This window comes from Antechinus flavipes, chromosome X (genome assembly GCF_016432865.1).
Source record: "Antechinus flavipes isolate AdamAnt ecotype Samford, QLD, Australia chromosome X, AdamAnt_v2, whole genome shotgun sequence".
NCBI classification, from domain to species: domain Eukaryota; kingdom Metazoa; phylum Chordata; class Mammalia; order Dasyuromorphia; family Dasyuridae; genus Antechinus; species Antechinus flavipes.
The window spans coordinates 28825099-28851008 of record NC_067404.1 but is presented as its reverse complement, the minus strand read 5'-3'; positions in this window follow the sequence as shown (position 1 = coordinate 28851008).

The window sequence follows — 25910 nt, the reverse complement described above, 5'->3', positions numbered from 1 at the left end:
GATGCAAGAGGAGCAGCTAGGTGGTACAGTGGATAGAGCACCTGCCTTGAATTGAGGATGACCTGAGTTCAAATCTGATCTCAGACACTTAACACTTCCTAGCTGTGTGACCCTCGGTAAGTCACTTATTCCCAATTGCCTTTAAAAAAAAAAGAAAGAAAAAAAGACAAGGATATTACAATAATGGCTTCTACTTAAAAAAGACTCTAATGGTATACAAAATACATTGCAACTCAAAACTGGATATTGTTCCCATATTATAGGTGAAAGAATCTAGGGTCAAAAAGGAAGTTACAATTTTTTTATTTTAAAAAAATTTAAAAGAAAAAGAAATAAGTGACTGGTATAGTCTCATAACTAGCACATTTCCAAGATAAAGACTATTTCTGGATCTAATGATTTTGGGTCTACCACTAATTGCTCTGACTTGCTCCAGACCAATCTATAATTGGTTCACATTTGAATGGAAAATTATTTTTGCACTTTAAAAAGTATTAATTTGTTATAAGAAAAAATGTTTAATAGGATATTGGACTTCAGTCTGATCATTTTCCATTAAAATACCATTCATAGGTTTTGGGGAAAGATATTCATATTCTTTAGATCACAAAATCAACATCCTCTAATTGTGGTGCATAACTTGTGACATGTGTTAGAAAAATATTGTAATGCCGGAGAAACTGAGGCAGGAGAGAGATTAGAGAGGTTTAATATTTTATTAATTGGAGAGTAAGATTGACTGGACAGGACTCTCGTCTCAGATTATCCAGTCAGACAGAGATAAGTATACTGGGACCAAAGAATCCATATTGGTCCCAGGGCTGGAGGACCCAAAGAATCCATCATCCAGCATACAGCTGCCAGATGCCATTCTCCAGCAATGAATGGAGGAACCCCAACTTCTTAAATACCTTTTTGGAGACAAACAAGAGAAAGGGAGGGAAGGTTTTTTTATCAGGGAGGGGAAGCCATAAAACCTAAAAATTCCAGAGACAAAGAAGTAAAGATATCATGGGTTGATCTTGGAATATTTTAAGGGATATTGTAAATCCCTGAAAGAGTCAGGAGATCTACTCTTTTATCTTGCTAATTCATAACCCGAGAGCGAATAATCCTTAGTTTTACTGGGTCAGAGACAGAACAGTTAAGGAAACTGAGACAGGGAAACTGAGTCAGGACAGTTAAAGAGAACTGTGGCATAACAATATCTACCACATAGAAACTATGACCTTGGCTTCCAAAAATATAATCTTACAGTACCTCGGAAGCATTATTGGAACAGCTTCTTTCTTTACCTTCTCTAGGAGAAAGCACCTCCCATAACCTCAAGAGAAATTTCACTCTGTAGCTACAAGATAGTATGATTCCTTCTAATAATTTCAGGTTTACTCCTATAATAAGTTAAGAAAAGAAAAATTATCAGAGCTAGAAGGGACATCAGAGGTCATCTAACCTCCTTATTCTACAGAAGAGGAAACAGAGAAGAGAGATGAGATTTGCAAAAACCATGTCATAAAACCCAGGAGTGGCAGAACAAACATTAGAATGTAGGACTTTTGATAAGAAATTTATTTTGATTAGAACTTTTTCCTAATCTTTTTGATTAGAAGTCTGCTTTGATTAGAATTTCTGCTTCAGAAATCTCCCATTCCATTAAATCACTTTGCATATTTTTGCATCTAACCAACTAAAATGATTGAATTAAGTATCTACTGTTTGCCACTGTTAGGCAATGATGATGCACTGAGAATCCTCTTCTTCTAGGAATTCACATGCTGCTAGGGAAACACATTTACACAGATAACCAAACAAAAGAGAAATTGAAAGAGAGGCAGGAAAAAAAAAAAAAAACTAGAAAAAGAAGATAAATAAAGGTTTTCCAGAGCATGGTGTCTATTAACTGGGTATTAAAAAGAAAGAAAGAAAGAAAGAAATGTATTCTTAAAGATAAAGAGGAAGAAGGAGTATAGTCCAGATGTGAAAAATAGCTTGTCCAAATACATGGATATAATTACTGGGAAAATTGGAAAGCAGTTTGAAAGAAACTAGGTATGGACCAATATCTCATACTGTATACCAACATAAGATCAAAATGGTACATGATTTAGTTATAAAGGATGATAAGATAAGCAAATTAGGTGAGCAAGGAATAGTTTTACCTGTTAGGATCTATGGAGAAGGGAAGAATTTATAACCAAACAAGAAAGAGAATATTATAGGATATAAAATGAAAAATTTCAACTACACTAAATTTTTAAAAATTGCACAGACAAAATCAACATCAAGATTAAAAAGACAGCACAAAACTGGAAAAGCTGAGTCAAACTGATAAGAATACAAGTCATTTCCCACTTGATAAAGAGTCAAAATATATAAACAAGTAAAAGTTATCAGATGAAGTACTCAAAGCTATCTATGAAAATAAATTTAAATCCCTATTGATTAGAGAAATGGAAATTAAAACAGTTCTGTGGTACCAACTCATATCTATAGATTGTATAATATTATAGAAAAGAAAAGTAGCAAATGTTGGAAGATATGCAAGAAAATTGGGACTAATGCAATGTTGGTAAAGTTGTGAACTGACCCAAAAATTCTGAAGGAAGCATGCCTAAAAGTCATAAAAAAACTGTACATAACTTTTGACCCAGCAATACTACTAGGCCTGTATTCTAAAGAAACAAAATAAACAAACAAACAAACCAATAAATAACCTATATGCACCAAAAATATTAATAGCACTTCTTTTTGAAGTAGAAAAGAATTAAAAATTGGGGTGATGCCCATCAATCGGGGCATGGCTGAACAAGTTGTGATATATGATTGTGAAGAAATACTATTGTGATATAAGAAATGATGAGCAGTACAATTTCATAAAAACCTGGAAAGACATATATGAATGGATTCAAAGTGAAGTAAGCAGAATCAGATGAAAGACAAAACTATTATAATTGCTTTTACATGTAATTGGGAAAAATAAAATATTATTAAATTGTTTATCAAATTCAGTGGTATGGTAAGCCATACAATATGGTTATAGCAAATAGTATGTGATGTAATGCCGGAGAAACTGAGGCAGGAGAGAGATTAGAGAGTTTTTAATATTTTATTAATGGGAGAGTAAGATTGACTGGACAGGACTCTGGTCTCAGATTATCCAGTCAGACAGAGATAAGTATACTGGGACCAAGGAATCCATATTGGTCCCAGGGCTGGAGGACCCAAAGAATCCAGCGTCCAGCATACAGCTGCCAGCCACCATTCTCCAGCAATGAATGGAAGAACCCCAACTTCTTAAATACCTTTTTGGAGACACAGAAGAGAAAGGGAGGGAAAGTTTTTTATCAGGGAGGGGAAGCCTAAAAATTCCAGAGACAAAGAAGTAAAGATATCATGGGTTAATCTTGGAATATTCTAAAGGAATATTGTAAATCCCATAAAAGAATCAGGAGATCTACTCTTTTATCTTGCTAATTTATAACCCAAGAGCGAATAATCCTTAGTTTTACTAGGTCAGAGACAGAACAGTTAAGGAAACTGAGACAGGGAAACTGAGTCAGGACAGTTAAAGAAAACTGTGGCATAACAGTGAAGGAGAGAAATGTGAAATAAGTAGATAATTGGGAAGTAACCAAAAAGGAAGCTGGGCTCACTTAATAGTAGAGGAGGATGATGACCAAGAGAAGTGACCAAGACTTAAAGAATATCATGGAAATTGGAGTAAAGATATAGATGTATGAAACTCATGCCAATTTTTGAAATTAATTTAGGAACCATTCTTGATATTCTCCCACCTTTTTTGATACGGAGTTGTGGCCTGTTGTTTCAAAAAATATTATGAGATACCTTAGAAATTCCCACTGGCTATCCTAACAATGCCAAAATATTGATATTTATGAGCCTCAGGCATTACTATATTAATTTATTGTGAGAATCATGTAGGCTAGGGCAAGAGCAAGAGATATTCAGTGATTTATTTCACATGCAATGCTAAGTCATGTCCAGGTCTGCTTTATACTATGTGTCTTTACCACAAGCAGATCATTTACAATTTAAAAAGTGTTTAAGCAAGTAACTACACCCAAATCTGCTGTATTACAAGCATAGAGGTGTGAGAAACGAGGGTTGAGAGCTTCCTTGACAGCAGTGACATCCCCTGGCTGGCCACAGGCTTTGCAAATAGGTGTGGGGTTTGTGGCCAAAAAATGGGTTTATGACACTAAGAAAACAACTTTCTTAGTGGGAAAAAATCCTGTTATTGTCCCATTTTGCCACAAGTCTTAGATTTCCCAGATTCTATAGCACCCTGTTCTCCCAGGCATCACTGGAGAGGGAGAGAGGTGACAGAAGTTCCATGATTAAGGGGACTCTTGTCAAAAATTCAGCAATTCCCAGTCTGGACGTCCCCAGCCAAAGAATTCTGCTGGAGAGTGGCGCTCCTGATAGCTCAAACCTTCCTGGGTATTAGGGTGTCCCAGCTATAGATTAAACAACAGCAAGAGAAGGCTTACCTTGGCCAAAATTTTGGGGATCCCCCTAATGGCCATCAAATGTTGAGGTGTGAGAAATGAGGGTTGAGAGATCCCTTAACAGCAATGGTGTCCCCTGGCTGGTCGAAGGCTTTGTGAAAGAATTCACAAACCTGAATGAATATAGGCACAAGGTTTGTAGCAAAAAATGGGTTTATTACACTAAGAAAACAAGTTTCTTAGCAGGCAAAATCCTATTAGGATTTTTGCAAAGGTTTGAGCACACAGCTTTTGATTATATTGGATTTTTGTTGCCCTGAGCCAGGGAGCAATTTGAGGGACTAATTTTCAATCCAATAGAGGGTAGTGATAGGCCAAGATTTCCAATTGAATTGAATGAGATTACTATCTGGGAGTTTCCCTATGAATAGGAGGGTGGGGTCCCTCCCAGAGGCCCACAGGATTTGAGACCTAGAACCACCATTCTCCCAAAGATCAAAGGGGACACAGTTTACATCACAAGTATAATTTAATACAAATACGCATATTTTGACTTAGTGGCAAGAGAGATGCTGTGAAATAGCAGACTTATTTGATCAGACAAAGATTTTGTTGTTGTCTAGTTGTTTCAGGGGTGTTTTATTCATTGTGACCCTATTTGGAGTTTCGGCAAAGATGCTGAAGTGGTTTTGTTGTTTCCTTCTTCATTTTATAGCTGAGATATTGAGGCAGAGTTAAGTGACTTTCCCAGGGTCACACAGATAATATCTGAGGCCAGTTTTGAACTCAGGACCTCCTAACTCTAGGGCTAGCTTTTGACCCACACATCTGCCCCAAATCAAGATACAACTTAGTAATAAATGTTGTACTCTTCAAGCTAATTTTAGTTAGTTTGAGAAAAATAGGAATTGCTGCTTTTATGCCATAATTGTACACATGGGCTTTTATTTGTAGGACCTGACTTTTTTTAGGACTACAAGATTCTTTCTTTCCTTTACTCGTTTTATAGGTAAACAACCTAAGACAAGTAAGTAATTTGCCCTGTCATATAGATAGCACGTCCAGAATTTGAACTCTGGACTCCTGCAAAATGTTAGCTATTAGGTCTACTCTCCTAAGGTACAAGGCAAGTCCTCAAACTCTTCTCACCAACACTAAATTCTTGGTACACTCAAGCTAAGTAAATAGATGGACCATCACCCAGCAGCTGCCCTCCCAAAGTGGAGTTACCGTTAGGGTCCTGGCTCTCCAAAAGCAACTGAAATTGGATAGCCATTCCTTCAGGTAAAATAGATCAAAAGATATGTTCTCCTGTCCTGTAGGCAGATTGTGCTAGGGTTTTGAAATCATCTACTTATTATACAGCTTACAAAATTTCAGGCAGAGAAATGAAGAATAATAAGAGCCAGAAAGTGCAAAACTTTAAAATGCTGGGGCAAAGATCTTCTTTGTTTTATTTTAGAAGTACTATGGAACCTCTGAGTCTAGCTGAGCAAGATGATTTTTTTTTTGGAAGAGGTTAGCGAATTATTTTTTTTATAATTAGAATTTGTCTGTTTCGAAGAATGATTTCCTGTCTTGTAAGTTTTGCTAATCTGGGGACAGGATGTAGATATAATTACTGATTTTCTTCATGTTCTTCATTTTGTTAGACTACAGCTATGTATAATATTCCATAATACTCTTTTAACTTGTATATGTTATTATCTTTGCTTTTTCATTCATAATGTTGGTAATGTTCATTTTTTTTTTCCCTTCTAAGTCAATGAGTTTGCTAATGGTTTGTCAATTTTATTGGTTTAAAAAGAGTTCCAGAATTTATCGATTCAATTCTTCTATTATTTTACATTTCAATTTTTTCTTTTAATCTTTATGATCTTTTTTCCCCCTTTTGTTGCATTTTCATTCCTTTGTGTTTTTTTTTACTCTCCTGTCTATAGATATGAAGCTAAATTATTTATTTTCTATTCTTCTCTATTGTTCTGCATGGCTTCTGTGTAGAGCTGGGGGAATGGATGAAATGTACAGAAAAGCACCAACTCTTGTTGCTAGTCAGGATTTCCTATTATGTAAAGGGGTTCCAATAGCTTCAGAAGCTAATGGATTCCCTCTTACTAGAAATCATTTAAGCAAAGACTGATAAGGCACTTGGTAAGGATGGTGTTCACTTAAGCACTGCACTTGTTGACCCTCTGTACTTCCTTCCAGCTTTGTGGATAGCAACTCTCTGAACTCCTTAGTTCAAGGGCAGCTAGCTAGTTGGTGCAGTAGGTAGAGCACTGGGTTCTACGGCAAGAATAACTTGTTTCCAACTAAAGCCTCAGAAGCTTATTAACTTTATGAATGAGTAAGTCCTTTCCTATCTGACAGCCTCAGGTATATTGCATGTGAGATGGAGCTAATAACAATCACCTACCAGAGGATTATTGTGAAGATCAAATGAGATAATCTTTGTAAAGTGTTTTACAAAACTTTTAAAAAATGGCAATGTAGCTATTGTTCTTATCTTAGCAAACAGACAAATGGCATTTTACCAGAGACCTCTCATGTTTCTGAGAGTAAAGGGTAGAAGTCAAGAGCAAGATGAAGTGTTCTGTAAAGCTTAAAGCATATTATGAATGTTACCTATTATTTCTGTGATTACCTCAAAATGTGATTTATTTAGGGGCAAACAAGCTTAACATTATGATAGATTCATAGCTACATACTAAAGAAAATTGTTATACTTTGGGATATACCAATGAGCTGCTTCCTGCCCTATTCCAGAAATCAGTACCTATGGCAAGGGGGAAATAATGGGGATGAGCCATATTTCTGAATCAGTATGTCATTCCTTATGTGCTTAGGCTTGATCTCACACAGAAAGAATAAATTCTCTATTCTACTACTGCTTGATTTGCATGACCAAAATAAGATAGATTATTTCACCTTTGTACATGATTGAATCATGCATTTAGGTGGCAGTTCAATAGAAGCAGGGCAGTGGCTCAGTGATCAGTGTGTAGCTTGAGTGACTATTGTATAGATTTGAACTAGGTCAAAGTGATGGAGATTTTATAAACTTCTGGCTTATGAATCACTTATCTTTCCTCAGTTTCTTTAATTCACTTTTAGTTCTGTTCTTTTTTTTTTTTTTCTGTGTTCTGTTTTTAAGATGTTATACATAGATTTTATCTAAGTTGCATGTGATGACCACGTATTTATAATCAGCTGGAGTCAGGAATTCAGGTTAAGGGAAAAATCTTCAATCTTCATTCTCAGTAGAGGTGAAGAAGTATTGCGATAGCAATATGGGCAGCTGCGACAGGAAGTCAGCTAGTAGAGGGGGATCAGAGGTGAAGGGGGGTCACAATAGCAATGCGAGCAGCTGTGACAAGATGCCAGCCAGCAGTCTCTCCTTCCCCTTCCTTTTCCACTCCCCTGCCTCCACCCACCAAAAACTTCATTTCCTATATAACACATCAGGACTTGCACAAAAGAGTGGGCAGGGGCCATTCTTTCTCCAAGCATATATATTAATAGAGTATAGTCCAATTACTATTTAGCCTCACGTGCTTGGGACCTCAGTGCATCAACTCAAGCCTCAGCCCATTACAGTTGCATGTAATTGAAAAATTAATAATAAGAAATTTTTATGGCAAAATAATTGTTATTTTCTTTTTTGTTACAACTCTAGTGAATGAATCTCCTCTAACAGGCTATTCAGTTTAGGAAATTCCTCTTAATTCCTTTAATGTAATTTTATTTTATTCTCACTTGTTCCCTGTTGATAATAGGGAAATTCATCTTCTGCTTTCCTCATGACAACTCAGATTGCATTAGATACACACTGCCCCTTGTTTTTCTTTTACTGTCTTAAAAACCCTATTCTTTTAATCTGAGGGGTCTTATTTTCCAACGATTTTTACTTTTATTGTTATTCTTTCTAGTTTTAATATATCTTTTGATTTTTCCGAATATTTTAAAATGTGAACTATCTCATTCAAAAGAAAAAAAAATAGAAAGTTATACTTTCTTTATAAAATTTGTCCAGAATTTCTTAAAAAAGAAATATTTTTGCCCCACATGTCATTTTGTCTTTCCTTATTCCACCCATAAAAATTAAACTACTCTTTTCATACATGTATTCAACAAAAGTCTAATCAACTTTATGGGGAAAACAATCAGCCAAATACTGATGCTGATGTACTTTATAACTAGTATGTTTACTTAGAACTTGTACATGTATGTGTATTAGTTGGTAATATAAACTTTAACTTTTTAAGAGAATTATATGTAGAGAGTCATTTAAAGTGATTATGATTATCATTTTTCATACATCAATTGAAAATGATTAACTTATAACGTGGGACTTAATTTCATTATGCTTCTTTTTAAAAAGCTCATTTTATCCAACTTAAAAGAGGCAAACACAGACTACCATCTAAACACAACTTGGCATTAATAAATAATAAAAGACAACATAAGCTTCTTCAGGCAAGAAATGGGTCACAATTGTAGCATCGAATTTTCAGGTGTATTAGTATAACTTATCTTTCATTGTTTGCCAGAACAGAATTAGAAGTCATTTTTAAAACTTGGTAAGTCACTGTCACCCGAAATGATTTTTGAGATCATTTCTTTTTATGGACCAAACATCTGCCTCATTAAAAATCCCATTGTTCTTAGTTTCACAAAATGTGAGACAATGTTCATGGGAAATACTTCTTTGTTAACACATTCTAACAACATTTCAGTTCTAAAATGTATATCTTATTGTGGCTTAGCATTAAGCTTCCAGATGCTAACAGGAAATATTGTTCATTTTCATTCATGTATATTCTTTTTATTAACTATTATTACTATTTAAACATTTTAATCAATTTCTATATTTAATATACTGAAGATGTTATATGTTCAACATATGCCATATGTTTTCATTTTAATTTAAAAAAGGAGTATGGATTTTCTAAGTTTATAATGCCCAAATTGAGCATAAGACCCCAATGTAGATTATTAAAGCCTAAAAAACATCACTGCATTCTTTATATTTAGTTCTCTTTTATTCCATTGATATTTATTTTTGCGCTTTTTATTTTAGCCCTAATAATAGACAGAACAGTCCCATAAGAATTTCTTGTATGCTCCCAGTACCAATTATGTAGCACTTACAATATTTGTCAATTGATAGGATAGATATTATTGACAAAATATGTAAACAGACAAATATAATTTTTGTTTATGTTAAAAAAAAAGGAACAATTTTCTTTTCTGTTGTGGCAAGATATTTTACAATTTCTTTTCTATTTGAAGCAGCAATTAAATTTTAAACCTTGTTTGGAACTCCAAAGTGTGTGTGTGTGTGTGTGTGTGTGTGTGTGTGTGTGTATGTGTAAAACACAAAATCACACAAAATCATTATATTTCTATTCATACACATGAGTATGTGGAAAAAATGTTTTCATGCCATTATATATAGGATGAAATCATAAAATCATAGAATTTGGGTATTCACAAATACCTCAGAAGTCATTTTGTTTAATTCGTACCTGTATCTTAAATCTATCTAAACCATCTCTTTTCTTTGGAATTAGAATTGGATTTTAGATAGATGTATAATATAATTTTGCCATCTTACTGGTTGGGGAATTCTCTGTGCTGGATTTTAGAAGGTTTATGATATAACCCATTAATAACAATGGGTGGCAAAAAAATCAAATCAAACACATTTTATATAGTTCACATTTATTTAACTTTTAAAAAAGTTCATAATGTGCGTTCTTCATACTAACCCTAGGCAGTTTATTGTAGGTAAGTACAATGCTCATTTTCTACATTAGCAAATAGACCTTAATTGTTGTCATGTAACTTAACCAAAGTCTTGCCATTAGTGATGGAACTTGGTCTCAGAGGCAAGTTTTCCATTATTATTCTTGAACTCTTTCCATTACTCCATTTTGCATAATAGGTTAGCAACTTCATAATTATGAGAAACACTTCCAGCCAAGATGGCTACTCGATGGGTATCAGGCAGCTTACGTCCCCCAAATCTATACCAGCAAAAAATCTACAACACCAGACTGAATAATGATCAAGAAATCCAGGAAGAAAGTATCCTAAATGACTTCATCAACCCCAAATTTCACAAAAAGTCAGCCAGAAACTCTCAGGTGACAAAGGAATAGCAACAAAGTCATGGCCTAATATAGTTAAACAAGAGTGTAATCTACCAGAGACACATCTAACTTTGACATGTTTACCATGATTGGTAAAGGTTCTCATCACAAAGTCTGAAACAGCTTCAAACCCCAAGCAAGTATTTTAGAAACCACTGGGAGCCATAGCACCTAGTCTAGATATCATATTTATCAGATCTGGCTATCTCAGGCACAGGGCTTTAGTATTCTGTTCAGATATACTATATAAGACCCTAAGGATCCATCACTGAGCCACAAAAATCTAGTGGGGCTTATTCCTAGAAAATATAAGTTAACCAAGTTTATTAAAACTAAGCAGATTCAACTACCACACCTAAAAGCCTGCATTCAGAAATTATTGTTACATAGATGAACCAGCTCAATATATAAACTACTATAAATAATTATAATAGATCCAGAGGTACCCTAAAATACAAACTAGGAGAGAATAAATACAAAGCACTTACATAGCTTTAAAATCTTGCGGACTTCCTTAGATTTTACAAGTCTCTTCCCACTGATAATGTTCAGTAGCACTCATATTCAGACATTCTGCCTTCATTTCTGTTTTACTGTTTGAAGCCTACTCACTTGTAGATTAAGAAAGAGAATGAAGCATTTACCTCCCATGCTATACAGACCACAATGAGTTTCTTTCTTTAAATTACATTAATTTAAACATTAGCTGTGCGGCTAGGTGGTGCTGCAATGGATAGAGTGCTAGGCCTGGAGTCAGGAAGACTCATCTTCCTAAATTCAAATCTGACCTCAGATATCCCCACTGCTATGTGATCTGGGCAAGTCCTTGAACACTACTTCAATTTCCTCATCTGTATAGTGAGTTGGAGAAGGAAACGACAAACCACTTCAGTATCTTTCCCAAAGATAAAACAAAACAAATGAAAAACCAGAAATAATCCCTAAAACAAATGGGGTCATGACAAGCTGACATGGCTGAAAATGACTGAACAGCAAAACGTTAAATTTAAGTTTCCATATACTGAATATGTCATGTGCTTTAGCCACTGGAGAAAGTGGCCAAAGGGTCTTAAAGCTACTTGGTAGTTCCTTGATTTTCTGAAGAGTACTGTAGCAATCTACAGTATAGTTGCACTTGATGGCCTGTTGGCCCTTTCCTCCTCACTGATAGCAAGTGAGCTGCTACAGAGGGCTGATTTTCAGATAATAGAGATGATCTGCTTATTGTTAATGGAAGACTCTTTAAGCCAAAGATCGCAAGGAAAAATGAATTTTCTACAAAGACTACCTGAAGAAGAAATCACTGCATTTAGAAGAAATCAAGAGACTTTTAAAAATACAAACCAAGAAGTAAGAACTGGAATGAAACTAAATAACTTACAGTGGAAGGTGATAAACTTCATCTAATTCATATTGGACTCCATAGAAATTGGAATATATTAAACAGAAATCACTGACTCCGTGAGATATTAGAACTATTAGAAGATAAAGAACTATTACAATAAAAAATGGAACTGAAAAAATATAAGAAAATATAAAGTATTTTCTATCAAAAAAATTTAACTCACCTAGAAAATAGGTCAAATTATTAATTGAACTAGAAAATAGGTTAATTATTATAGAAATAATTTAAGAATGAACAGGCTACTGAACAGTATAATAAAAAGCATTATATTTCAAGAAATCATAATTAGAAAAATGTTTCTTTAATTTGTCCCACCCATAATATTTCTAGAAAGAACTCATTTGTGAGAACTGTTATTTCTTTACCTTCTTCATTCTCCATGATCTTTTGATGATCCATGATTCTTCTGAACTATAGGGACACTGTGAACCTTAATACCAAGCTAAAACTTTCTTGGATGTGAATATCCAGGATGGCCTATGCCTAAGGCCAGCCCTAGCTATGTGATGCATTAGTCATTTTTTTTTTTGGCTATAATTGATACCCATGGAAATTTGGTAGGTAAGGCTGTACGGATAAAAGCTGGGAGGGTGTGTTTACCTATTGTGTATTTATTCCACATAATAAAGCAGACATAATATCAATACAGTATAACTGGCACTTAAAAAGTAACTCTTGATTTGCCTTTCCTTCATGACTTTGACAAAAGACCTGATAATCTCTGTCTTCTTGAATGTTTGGCAGATGAGAATAAAATTCAGCCAACCCTGTCTTGTACGCATTCTGATAGCAAATGAAATAATTATTGAAAAATGATAATCGTTGTTTATTTCATTTAAATGCCTCATTGAGATCTGGGAGTAGTCATTTGAATACTGGGGAAGGAACAACTGGAGCTGGAACTATATTGCTGGAGATTATTTTTTATTGTTTATTAATAATGTTTGAACCTAGCTTTAAGTGACTAAAACTTGTAGAAACCAAAAAAGCTTTCTCTGGAGAACAGGCTGACCTCAGAGATATTCCAGGGAAGCTAGATAGTTGTAAGGAATGCTGAGTTCTCACCCATTGATTATGTGGGGTTCCCTTCGATCTAGTTTTGGGTCCACCAAAATAGATTGAGTTACCTGCTGATATACATCTCAAACTGCCCTTCTTTTGCAGACTTCTTATTATGTGAGATTAGTCAAGCAAATGTCCTTATACCTGTATCTGAACTCTATATAATGGAACCTCACAAATACTCAGGAAGGCATCTACTCCTTTTTTCTATCAAAAGCCATAATAAATATCCTTCTAAAGGCATTTCACATTTTAGGTTTTCTTCTCATGAATAACCATGTTTGCAGTGTTATGGATATCTACCTCATGAGAAGGATGGTTCCTTGGAAACCTCCTGCCTCTACCAAAATGTCAAAGACAAACACTTATCCATAAATCAAGCCAGTGGATCAAGACAGCCTAAACCAAATAGTATTCAGAGGGCTGGACGCTCATATGTTCTCAACATGTGAAAGAAATCATAGTCCATCTTCCCATTTGGAGCTTATTCTGCGCAACAAAAGTACTGGATTTGGATTCAAAAGTCCTGGGTTGAAACCCATGCTGTGTGACATGTGCCAAATCATTTCGCCATATCTGGTTTAAAAAAAAAAAAAAAAAAAAGGAAGAGCCACTGATTGCCTCTGAAAACCCTTCCATGTGGAAATCTCAGATTCTCTAATCATGCAACAGCTCTTGGAGGTCAAAGAGAGTGATCAAGTGCTTTAGCATTGGCCATGCTTCACTCTCTATCTTCTTTGTAATATTGCTTTCCTTTTGCAGGATTTTTTCATGAACATGTGGACATTTCCTAAGCCGGCTTGAGAGTCCCTTTAAAATGGTATTGAAGGCATATAATTTTTGAAACAATATTAAGTCATTTGGGAAGCTAGGTGGTACAGTGCCAAGCAGACTTGAGCTCAAATCCCTCCTTAGATGCTTACTAACTGTGTGACCCTGGGCATGTCACTTGACCCCGTTGCCTCAATTTTCTCATCTATAAAATGACCTGGAAAAGTGCAGAGGGCCACAGATAGTGGGGGAACTCTGGGTAAAGTATAAGACCCTTCAGCCCAGAGGGAACCTGCTGACAATATCTGGTTTGGCTTCCCATCTCCCCTAAGGGCTCTCAGCCTTCCTAGAAGTCAGGGAGGGCATGGCTATGTGTTCTACTTGAAGCAAGGGATACTTACAGTAAAGAGAGACATTTACATATCAGTAGCAGGGTGCTTATAGTTAGCACTTGCTCAGTGTGATGTAATGATATAATGGTTCTCTAGTTGGCACATGCTCAGTGTGCTGTAATGATGTAATCACACTGAGGTATTTAAGGGCTGAGAGGACTGGAAATAGAGACACTCCATCTTTGACCATCCTGGTGGCTCTCCTGCCTCCTTCACTCCTCCGCTAAGACCAAGGCTGGTCCCGAGATCCTCCAGAGAGCTAGTCCTGACACTACAAAAAGGAAAATGGGAAACAAGTCCAATGTCTTTGCCAAGAAAACTCTAAGTGGAGTCACAAAAAGTCAGACATGACTGAAAATGACTGAACTACAACAATTAGGTCATTTATTAATACTTACCATTATATGTTTATTTGCACAACTGTGTAGGAAACATTTTCTAGGTAATCTGGCAGTGCTCATAGCCTGTCTTAAAAAATAATGATCATACTTAGGGGTGATGACAGAAATTAAAAGGTACATGTTGTTGAATTTACACTCATTTCCAAAAGTAGTTGCTAAAGCATTATTATACTCCTTTATAACTAATAAGTTACTGGAAGAAGAAAAAAAGATTGTATCATTTTTCATAGTCTAGAAATAAGCATCTTTGCTTTAAATAGCAAAGGCATCAAGCTTATCAAGGGAAATTATTCAACAAACATTATAGGTTTTTGTTTTGTCATATCTTGAGTCATCCTAAAATCCAGTAGTATTATTTTCTCAGAAAGAAATGCCATCTTGAAAAGACATTCCATATGATTCTTCAAAGTATAGATTATAGATTGTGTTATTATAAAAGTTTTATAGGAGTTTTTATTAATCATTTACAAAGAATTTATTAAGTATATCTGATTAACTAATAAAGCATCAATAGGAACTAGTCCAAACCGCATGCATATATTATTGGGATGCAGCATATGAAGGAAATCAAGTTAGTCTTCTTAGGTAAATGAATGAATAATTGAAAATGTGTCTTTGATGAATAAATGCCCACTTGATTCTATTGAGAGGAAATATTATTTCCTAGGATAGTTAAATATTTCTAAAGTCTCAAACAGAAAAATAATAAATTATTGCAGAAAGTATAGAAACACATGATATTATGTAATCCATTGGAAAAGGCACTGGTCCTGGAGTTGAAAAGCACTTGGGTTCAAATTAGCCTTTAAAATTTACTTTCTTTGTTGTTACTGGGTAAGTCATTTATTCTCCCTGGACCTTTTCTCCCATCCGTAAAACAAAATGGGTGAAGTAGATTATCACTAAAATTCCCCCTCCTCTAATATAATAATACTTTGAGATATTGGTGGGAAATTGGTTTCAAGCTGTCTTTCAGCCTCCTTCTCAAAAGCAGCTATCTCATCAAGCCTCATTCATTGGGCCTCCTGGATCGCTGTGAAAAAAAAAGTTAACTAGAGCACCTAGTTATCAAGAATAATGAGTTTATTAAATAGAAAGGTTTCATATGGCTACAGTGCAGGGGAAGACTATCTGCAATCTCTTGTTACATGTGTGTCTCCCTCTCCCATTTTATTCCTACCCGCTCTAGGCAAAGACTTGCTTGGGAGTAGTTGATTCAAGTGCACAGATTCTTATTGACTCCTCTGCTTACACAAAGCTGTTGAGGTACATTGCCTTTTCATGCCCTTCAGTATACAGTTGTGTTTGAAGGAATTGTAGAGGTCATTGGTCTCAAAGTTAATTCAATCTGGATCTTGAAAGAAGTAATAGATATCTATTGGCAGATGATATTCCATAGAACTAGAAGACTATTCTTGTACCTGTTGCTGGGCTGCATCACCGAATCAATGTTGCCTGCAGTTTCAGTGCACCAGTCCCAGAGCCCATTTGGTGGATAGACAGGTACCTTTCCACATTACAGCATTTCAGAAACTTGCATTTAGAGATACGCGATATATAAAATGGACCTTTGCATTCATCATTTCAGTAATCCTGTCCATGTACCAATATATCTGGGACAATTTCATCAGCCCAGCAGACTTGCCCAGATGCAGAAATCAGTGCATTTTAAGAAGCTCCATGTCCACCCAGTGACAGACAACTTGCAGCACTAATTGCTTAAGCAGCGTGTCCCAGCCTATATCTACTAATAGGTCACACATAAAGAACTATACCATCTAATAAATGGCGACCTTTAACACAATCCAAATTCTCATGGCCACAGGAACTATGCAAACAGCAAGATGAATTCTGGCAGTTAATTAGTCAATCTTGTCCACGGCTTTTGCCAGGTTATTGCTATGGCCGGTATGTTAAATAACCATCTGGTTTAGTCTGACTAGCCTCTGCCTGAAAAGATTATCAAAAGAAAATGTCATCAACAAAAGAAAATAAGATGAAATAGATTAACTGATACTTACAAAACAGCAACCATTATTAATACTTTCTTGCTAATCCTTGTTTTAATAGAAAATTTAACTGTGATCACATATTCTTCTGTTATGAGGGTGAATGGAGAAATTAATGACAAAGAGCAGAAAGAGAACATTTATAAAATCTGAGTATATTCAAATTGTCGGATTCTAGTGATACACATCACAAGGTTATTTGGTGGAATGAAAGCATTGTATTGCCAGAGGCCTTGCCTATGAGTGTTGTCACTGTTGTTGAGGTGTCTCCAACTCCCTGTGCCTCTATTTGGAGCTTTTTTGGCAGTGGTTTGCAGTTTCCTCCTCCAGATCATTTTATAGATGAGGAAACTAAGGCAAACAGGATTCAGTTATTTGCCAAAAGTCACATAGCTGACCAAATACCTGAGACCAGATTTGAATTCAGGAAGATGAATTTTCTTGACACTTCACATCCAGTACTCTACCCAGTGCAACTAGCTGCTCCTTCCTCCTAGTAGGATGTGAATATCACCATTTCACAATGTTCTAATATAGCCTTGGATTGCCAGAAAAAGATTGCTTTGGGTGAATTCGTACCCACTCTTTTTTTAAGGTTGCAGCATATCTTTAAGCATACCATTTAAGATCGTTTCCAGAAGATATAATGGACTACTTCAGAAAATTGAGTTCTACCAAAAAAAGTGACGGTTTCCAAGAAGAATCTGAATGCTTGATGGAGAAATTATAGAGGGAATTCATTTTCAGACATGGGTTGGACAAAATGACCTAAAGTTCCTTCAATTTAAAGTTCATGCTTTTGTTAATATTTAAAATTCTGTAAAAGAAACAGAATCAGTGATTACATATAGATGGTTTGACCTCTGCAGAGGTTAGTATTAGTATCATATCATGTTGACCATGCATATTATTTCTCCCCTAACTCCCCATCCTTCATACCCCTACCAAGAAAATAAATCACTGAATTATTTTGAGACCAATATTTCAGAGCAGAAATGAGCATCTTGGATTTTTTTAAACAATTAAATTACAAATCATGTATAAATTAAATCATTGTAGCATTTCCTTTTGTCTGTCCATTTGTGGCAGGAAAGATTTTAATTTTGAAGTTATATTGTGAATTTAAAATTTATTTGCTATTTTGAAATATTAGCTATTCCAAATACCAAAGACATTGTACGTTCCAAGTGACATTGGCCATCTCGTTATCTAATCACCATCTTTTCCTTTTTTCACCTTTCTTTTTTCAAGAAGATGTGAAGTTTTATATCCTAACTATAGTTGACAGTAGAACATTAATGTGATGAATAGCTTTAATTTCAATAAGTGTATTCAAACCTGAAGTGGGCCAGAACTGAAATATTTAGTTGATAGTAACCTCAGGTCATTATACTTTTCATCAACAATTGATTAATCAATCCATCTGATACCCTAAAAGGAAATTTGGGGACTCAGAGATGAATATGCTTGCAAAAATACATTTTGCCAACCATTCCGTGTCATATGCACACATACACAGAAAATGAACACTTGACTATAACATGAGTTAACAGGCTCCTCAACATTTTTTTTTTTTTTTTTTTTTTTTTTTTTTTTTTTATAATAAATTTTATTTTATTTAATAATAACTTCGCATTGACAGAATCCATGCCAGGATAATTTCTACACGACATTATCCCTTGCAATCACTTATGTTTCGTTTTTTCCCCTCCCTCCCTCCTCCCCCCCCCCCCCCAGGATGGCAAGCAGTCCTATATATGCTAAACATGTTGCAGTATATCCTAGATACAATACATATTTGCAGAACCAAACAGTTCTCTTGTTGCACAGGGAGAATTGGATTCAGAAGGTAAAAATAACTCGGGAAGAAAATCAAAATTGCAAATAGTTCACATTCATTTCCCAGTATTCCTTCTTTGGGTGTAGCTGTTTCTGTCCATCATTTCTCCAATGAAACTCAGTTAAGTCTCTTTGTCAGAGAAATCCACTTCCATCAGAATACATCCTCATACAATATCGTTGTCGAAGTGTATAATGATCTCCTGGTTCTGCTCATCTCACTTAGCATCAGTCCATGTAGGTCTCTCCAAGCCTCTCTGTATTCATCCTGCTGGTCATTCCTTACAGAGCAATAATATTCCATAACGTTCATATACCACAATTTACCCAGCCATTCTCCAATTGATGGGCATCCATTCATTTTCCAGTTTCTAGCCACTACAAACAGGGCTGCTACAAACATTTTGGCACATACAGGTCCCTTTCCCTTTTTTAGTATCTCTTTGGGATATAAGCCCAATAGAAACACTGCTGGATCAAAGGATATGCACATTTTGATAATTTTTTGGGCATAATTCCAGATTGCTCTCCAGAATGGTTGGATTCGTTCACAACTCCACCAACAATGCATTAGTGTCCCAGTTTTCCCGCATCCCCTCCAACATTCATCATTATTTTTTCCTGTCATCTTAGCCAATCTGACAGGTGTGTAGTGGTATCTCAGAGTTGTCTTAATTTGCATTTCTCTGATCAATAATGATTTGGAACACTCTTTCATATGAGTGGTAATAGTTTCAATCTCATCCTCTGAAAATTGTCTGTTCATATCCTTTGACCATTTATCAATTGGAGAATGGCTTGATTTTTTATAGATTTGAGTCAGTTCTCTATATATTTTGGAAATGAGGCCTTTATCAGAACCTTTAATTGTAAAGATGTTTTCCCAGTTAGTTACTTCCCTACTAATCTTGTTTGCATTCGTTCTGTTTGTACAAAGGCTTTTTAATTTGATATAATCAAAATTTTCTATTTTGTGATTGGTAATGGTCTCTAGTTCATCTTTGGTCACAAATTTCTTTCTCCTCCACAAGTCTGAGAGATAAACTATCCTATGTTCTTCTAATTTATTTATAATCTCGTTCTTTATGCCTAGGTCATGGACCCATTTTGATCTTATCTTGGTATGTGGTGTTAAGTGTGGGTCCTTGCCTAATTTCTGCCATACTAATTTCCAGTTATCCCAGCAGTTTTTATCAAATAATGAAATCTTATCCCAAAATTTAGAATCTTTGGGTTTGTCAAACACAAGATTGCTATAGTTGACTATTCTGTCTTGTGAACCTAACCTTTTCCACTGATCAACTAATCTATTTCTAAGCCAATACCAGATGGTTTTGGTGACTGCTGCTTTATAATATAATTTTAGATCAGGTACAGCTAGACCACCTTCATTTGATTTTTTTTTCATTAATTCCCTTGAGATTCTCGACTTTTTATTGTTCCATATGAATTTTGTTGTTATTTTTTCTAAATCATTAAAATATTTTCTTGGAAGTCTGATTGGTATAGCACTAAATAAATAGATTAGTTTAGGGAGTATTGTCATCTTTATTATATTTGCTCGGCCTATCCAAGAGCACTTAATATTTTTCCAATTATTTAAGTCTGACTTTATTTGTGTGAAAACTTTTTTGTAATTTTGCTCATATAATTCCTGACTTTCCTTTGGTAGGTAGATTCCCAAATATTTTATGCTATCAACAGTTATTTTGAATGGAATTTCTCTTTGTATCTCTTGCTCTTGGATTTTGTTGGTGGTGTATAAGAATGCTGAGGATTTATGGGGATTTATTTTGTATCCTGCTACTTTGCTAAAATTATGAATTATTTCTAATAGCTTTTTAGTAGAATCTCTGGGGTTTCTAGGTATACCATCATATCATCTGCAAAGAGTGATAGTTTGGTTTCCTCATTGCCTACTCTAATTCCTTTAATCTCTTTCTCGACTCTTATTGCAGAGGCCAGTGTTTCTAATACAATATTGAATAATAATGGTGATAGTGGGCAACCTTGCTTCACTCCAGATCTTACCGGAAAGGTTCCAGTTTTTCCCCATTGCATATGATGCTTACTGAAGGTTTAAAATATATGCTCCTAACTATTTTAAGGAAAAGTCCTTTTATTCCTATGCTCTCAAGTGTTTTTATTAGGAATGGCTGTTGGATTTTATCAAATGCTTTTTCTGCATCTATTGAAATGATCATATGGTTTTTGTTTGGTTGGTTGTTGATATAGTCAATTATGTTAATAGTTTTCCTAATATTGAACCAGCCCTGCATTCCTGGTATAAATCCTACTTGGTCATAGTGTATTATCCTGGGGATGATTTTCTGTAATCTTTTTGCTAATATTTTATTTAAGATTTTAGCATCAATATTCATTAGGGAGATTGGTCTATAATTTTCTTTCTCTGTTTTCAGCCTACCTGGTTTAGGTATCAGTACCATATCTGTGTCATAAAAGGAGTTTGGTAGGACTCCTTCAATCCCTACTTCTTCAAATAGTTTATTTAGCATTGGAGTTAATTGATCTTTAAATGTTTGATAGAATTCAGATGTAAATCCATCTGGTCCTGGGGTTTTTTTCTTAGGGAGTTGATTGATAGTTTGTTCTATTTCTTTTTCTGAGATAGGAGTGTTTAGGATATTTACTTCTTCCTCTGTTAGTTTAGGTAAGCTATATTTTTGGAGGTATTCTTCTATTTCATTTAAGTTGTCGAATTTATTGGCGTAAAGTTGGGCAAAGTAACTCCTAATTATTGCTCTAATTTCCTCTTCGTTAGTGGTGAGTTCTCCCTTTTCATTTTTAAGACTAACAATTTGATTTTCCTCTTTCCTTTTTTTAATCAGATTTACTAAGGGTTTGTCTATTTTGTTGGTTTTTTCATAGAACCAACTCTTAGTTTTATTAATCAATTCAATAGTTTTTTTACTTTCAATTTTATTGATCTCTCCTTTTATTTTTTGAATTTCAAGTTTAGTGTTTGATTGGGGGTTTTTAATTTGTTCCTTTTCTAGCATTTTTAGTTGCAAGCCCAATTCATTGACCTTCTCTTTCTCTATTTTATACAAATAGGCCTCTAGAGATATGAGATTTCCCCTTATTACCGCTTTGGCTGCATCCCATACATTTTGGTATGATGTCTCATTATTATCATTTTCTTGGATGAAGTTATTAATTATGTCTATAATTTGCTGTTTCACCCAATCATTCTTTAGTATGAGATTATTTAGTTTCCAATTATTTTTTGGTCTACTTTCCTGTGGCTTTTTATTGAATGTAATTTTCAATGCATCATGGTCTGAAAAGGATGCATTCACTATTTCTGCCTTACTGCATTTGAGTTTGAGGTTTTTATGTCCTAATATATGATCAATTTTTGTATAAGTTCCATGAACTGCTGAAAAGAAGGTGTACTCCTTTCTGTCCCCATTACATTTTCTCCAGAGATCTATCATATCTAATTTTTCTAGTATTCTATTTATCTCTTTGACTTCTTTCTTATTTATTTTGTGGTTTGATTTATCTAATTCTGAGAGTGCAAGGTTGAGATCTCCCACTATTATAGTTTTACTGTCTATTTCTTCTTGCAGCTCTCTTAATTTCTCTTTTAGGAATTTAGATGCTACACTACTTGGTGCATATATATTTAATATAGATACTTCTTCATTATTCATTCTACCCTTTAGCAAGATATAGTGCCCTTCCTTATCTCTTTTGATTAGATCAATTTTTGCTTTAGCTTGATCTGAGATCAGGATGGCTACCCCTGCTTTTTTGGCTTCACCTGAAGCATAGTAGATTTTGCTCCAACCTTTTACCTTTAACCTGCATGTATCACCCCGCTTCAGGTGTGTTTCCTGTATACAACATATTGTAGGATTCTGGCTTTTAATCCATTCTGCTAACCGCTTCCTCTTTATAGAGGAGTTTACCCCGTTCACATTTATGGTTAAAATGACCAATTCTGTATTACTTGCCATCTTGTTGACCCCGGTTTATGCTTTTCTCCCTTCTTACTCCCTTACCCCCTCCCTTACCCCCCTTCCCAGTATTAAGCTTGTGAGCTCCCCTTGCTTCTCACAGCCCTCCCTTTTTCAGTATCCCTCCCCTCCCCTTAGAGTTCCCCCCCCCCCAACTTACCCCTTTCCCTCCCAGTTCCCGTATTCCCTTCCACTTAGCTTATTCCTTCCTTTTTCACTTTTCCCTTCTCACTTTTCAATGAGGTGGGAGAAGTTTCACCATAGATTGAATATGTCTAAAATTCTTCTCTTACTGCCAATTCTGAAAGCAGTATAATACTCACTATTTTCATTCCTCTCCATTCTTTCTCTCAGATATACTAGGTTTTCTTTGCCTCTTCATGAAATGTAGTACCCCCACTTTCCCTTTTTTCTAGTACAATGTCCTTTCCTCAACTAGTTTCTAGAACAAGGTATACATGTATTTTTTATACATCTTTACAGCCGAAATATAGTTCCCAAGATTAATCTTTACCTTTTTAGATTTCTCTTGAGTTCTGTGCTTGTAGATCAAATTTTTTGTTAAGTTCTGGCTTTTTCATCAGAAATAGATGAAATTCGCTTATTTCGTTGAATGACCATCTTCTTCCCTGGAAAAAGATGCTCAATCTCGCTGGGTAAGTTATTTTTGGTTGCATACCAAGTTCCTTAGCCTTTCGGAATATCATATTCCAGGCCCTTCGATCCTTTAATGTGGATGCTGCCAGATCCTGGGTGATCCTTATTGTGGCTCCTTGATACTTGAATTGGGTTTTTCTAGCCGCTTGCAGTATTTTTTCCTTTGCCTGAGGGTTCTGGCATTTGGCCACTATATTCCTTGGTGTTTTGATTTTAGGATCCCTTTCAGTAGGGGATCGATGAATTCTTTCAATGTCTATTTTACCTTCTGTTTCTATGACTTCTGGGCAGTTCTCTTTGATAATTTCCTGGAAGATAGTGTTCAGGCTTTTTTTTTCATCATACTTTTCTGGAAGTCCGATGATTCTCAGGTTGTCTCTCCTGGATCTGTTTTCCAGGTCTGTTGTCTTCCCCAGAAGGTATTTCACATCCTTTTCCATTGTTTGATTTTTTTGGATTTGCTTGACTGATTCTTCTTGTCTCCTCGAGTCATTCAATTCCAATTGTTCGACCCTGATTTTCAGTGAGGTATTTTCTTCACTCACTTTTTTAAGATCTTTTTCTAATTGACCAATTGAGTTCTTTTGTTCTGTGGAATTTTTTTCCATTTCGCCAATTTTATTTTTTAGAGAGCTGTTTTCTGTTTCCAGTTCACTAATCCTATTTTTCAAGGATTTGGTTTCTTTATCCACTCTCTCTTTAACCGACTTCTCCAGGCTCTTTTGCCAAGCCTCCCTCTCCTTTTGCAGAGCCTCCCTCTCCTTTTCCCATTTTTCTTCTAGCTCCCTTGTGAGAGCCTTTTTAATTTCCTCCATGAGATTCATCTGTGCTGAGGGATATAAGGTCTCCTCCTTCGGGGATTCACCTGGGGACTGTTTGTTTTTAGTCTCCTCAGGTTTGGAGTCTGCTCTTTATCTGTATAAAAGCTGTCCAGGGTTAAATTCTTTTTCAGTTTCTTGCTCATTCTGTCTATTTATCAAAGACAAACTATCAAAGAAACAGAAGGAAAAAAAAAAACCCCTTGAATGGAGGCTGCTTTCTTTGGGGGAGGGGCAGGGTATTCGTGAGGCACAGGTCCTACTGTGCTATGGCGCCTGCGCGCTGAGATCCGAGCGCTCTGAGATCCGAGCGGGCTAAGACACTGTGGGGGAGGGGTGGCCAGGTCCCTAGAAACTCCAGCTGTTTGGGATTGTATTCTTCACCCCCGGTGTTTTTAGCTTCTCTGCTGGGCTGCTGACTTGCTCCTATAGCAAAGCTCTCACCGCAGAGACGGCTGCGGTCCTACCCCCTCTCCGCTCCACCCGGTTCTGAGCTGCTATCTGTGCTCTGGTTGCAGCTGCTGCTACCCGCAGACTGCTTCCAAATACCGTCCCCGCCCTCGCGCAAAAACAGACCTTTCTTGACGAGTCTCAAGGATGGTTTCTCTTGGTAAGTAATTGTATGGTTTTTTTTTCAGTCGAGCATTAATTCAGAGGCATGAAATGAAATGAATAGTGAGAGAAAAACACGGAGATTACACAGAAGTGTATTTCCTCTCCGCCATCTTGGCCGGAAGTCCCCGGCTCCTCAACATTTAAGCAAGGTTCTATATTCAGTATCAAGAAATGGAGCTGGAATGCACCATTCTCAAATATTTTTTAGTTTCAGTAACATGAAAGGCCAGTATACTCAAATAAAAGTGCATACAACCTTAAGGATATGAAGGATTTCTGAAGCTGATCAATCTTTTTAAATTACTCCTAACATCTCAAAACTTTTCCTTCAATATTTTTAGGAGACTCAATGCTATCATGAAATGAATTCCCATAGAAAACATTTTTACACTCAGAGGTTCTGATAAAAGCCTCATATCCAAAATATATAGGGAATTGACTCTAATTTGTAAGAAATCAAGCCATTCTGCAATTGATAAATAGTCAGAGGATATGAACAGACAATTCTGAGATGAAGAAATTGAAACTACTTCTAGCCATATGAAAAGATGCTCCAAGTCATTATTAATCAAAGAAATGCAAATTAACACAACTCAGATACCACTACACACCTGTCAGATTGGCTAGAATGACAGGGAAAGATAATGCTGAATGTTGCAGGGGATGTGGGAAAACAGGTGGAATTGTGAACACATCCAGCCATTCTGGAGAGCAATTTGGAACTATGCTCAAAAAGTTATCAAACTGTGCATACCCTTTGATCCAGCAGTGCTTCTACTGGGCTTATACCCCAAAGAGATACTAAAGAAGGGAAAGGGGCCTGTATGTGCAAGAATGTTTATGGCAGCCCTCTTTGTAGTGGCCAGAAACTGGAAACTGAGTGCATGGCCATCAATTGAAGAATGGTTGGATAAATTGTGGTATATGAATGTTATGAAATATTATTGTTCTGTAAGAAACGACCAGCAGGATGAATACAGAGAGAGACTTTTGGAGAGACTTACATGAACTGATGCTGAGTGAAATGAGCAGGGCCAGGAGATCATTATACACTTCAACAACAATACTATATGATGATCAATTCTGATGGATGTGGCCCTCTTCAACAAAGAGATGAACCAAATCAGTTCCAATAGAGCAGTAATGATCTGAACCAGCTACATCCAGCGAAAGAACTCTGGGAGATGACTATGAACCATTACATAGAATTCCCAATCCCTCTATTTTTGTCCGTCTGCATTTTTGATTTCCCTCACAGGTTAATTGTACACTATCTCAAAGTCCAATTCTTCTTGTGCAGCAAAATAAGTGTATGGACATGTATACATATATTG